Source organism: Tupaia chinensis, unplaced genomic scaffold, assembly GCF_000334495.1.
Source record: "Tupaia chinensis unplaced genomic scaffold, TupChi_1.0 Scaffold000600_1, whole genome shotgun sequence".
Taxonomy (NCBI): domain Eukaryota; kingdom Metazoa; phylum Chordata; class Mammalia; order Scandentia; family Tupaiidae; genus Tupaia; species Tupaia belangeri.
The window spans coordinates 3,436,146-3,437,885 of record NW_006160117.1 but is presented as its reverse complement, the minus strand read 5'-3'; positions in this window follow the sequence as shown (position 1 = coordinate 3,437,885).

Genomic DNA, 1,740 nt, shown 5'->3' with positions numbered 1-1,740 from the left:
AATTCAAAAGAAAAAAAAGAAAAGTAAAAGTAAAAATGATTAATTATACTTTGGATCAGATCGGTGGCACAGCAGAAACACAGCGCTTGGCAATGTAGGACCGACCTGGGAAGGGAAGGTTCCAGTTTTGCTTCCTGAGCTTCCACACACATTTAAAAAATAAATAAATAAATAAATCAGAAGAAGTTATATCAGATGGTAGTATTTTTAGATGACGAGATTATCTACATTTTCATTTTTATTTCATAAACCCATTTTTCTTCTGATAGATCATTTTACATCTAAAAGTCATTGAGTTTTTAATAAATGCTACACAAATAAAAACTGAATAAAGACTGTAAATATAATGAAAAACAGTAAATTATTACATAGATATAGAAAGTATTACGAAATAATATTCGCCTATGCACAAAATTGGAAAAAGAAGAGACAGAAACAAACCAGTTTTCTCATAATGAAATCCTCCAATGAAACCAAAGACTAATTCAATAAGCTACTGTCTGAATAAATTGTTTTCCCCAAAAATCCACGCATTTATTGTATGCCAGTTGTGGCATTGCACACAGGGGATACTGTGATTAAAAAGGTGTGGGTCTTGTCCTTAAAGAAGGTCTAATCCAGCCAGACATTAGTAGCTATTAATTAGTATATAATATGATCAAAATTATATTGGAGCCAGTACTGTTTTCAACAAGGTTCCAGTTTGAGTTATGGGATATATTAATTGGAAGCTGGGGGTATAGCATTTACATTTAACCTCCCTGGAATTCTTCGTTTGTAAAAAAGAGGTAATGTGGAGTCAGCAGATGGTGTAGTGGTTAAAGCGCTGAACTCCCACATGGCCACTCATGGTTCGAGTCCCAGATCCAATGACTTGGGAAAATCACACTAGGCACATGTGTGTGCATGCCCAAAATCCTGAGAGGAGACTGGAGGAGAAGGGACAGCAATATGGACTCCCCTCTTGGGGAGAGGGCAATGATTTCTCACTTTCCCTCTCTCTTTCTCTGGTAAGTGCATGCACCCTATGGCAACAAACAAACAAACAAACAAAAAACCAAACAAGAAACAACCACCACCACCACCTTAAACAGAGAGAGAGATGATATCTGTGTCACAGACTTGTCATGTTATCATGAGGATTACATACACTGGTATTTTTTGGGTACTTGCCTGGATGCCTGGCATATTCTAAAACACACAATCTCATAAGCAATTTTTATTTATGAACTCACTGGATTGAGCAATTATTCCCTCTACCAAAGAAAACATAATAAAACATACTGCTAGATGCTCTCAAATCCTGAATGCTTATGGCTATGAGGGTTCTCTTCACTACATCCTTAAATGTCTGTCCCAATCAACTGAGTTGTTTGCTTATCAGAATCAGTTATGCTTTTCCCCTTCAACTTCATTGTGCCAGTTTTACTTATTACAGTTGCATAACTTAACTCAATATGAACAAAAATATATGTGTTGAAACAGATTTTTGTCTACAAAAACTAAGTTGAATTATTTTGCTAACACTTGATAAATGTGAGCTGCTAAAATACCGTAAAAGAGATATATGTGTAAAAATTGGAAAAAAAATATGTTCTACAAATATTTTGTAGACAAAATGTTTCCTAAATGTCTTTGGGTTTTAACTTTATTTTATAAAAACAGAACTAGGAGCCGGCAGGTGGCGTGGTGGTTAAAGTCACTGATTTCCCACACGGCTGATCGTGGTTCGAGTCCCAG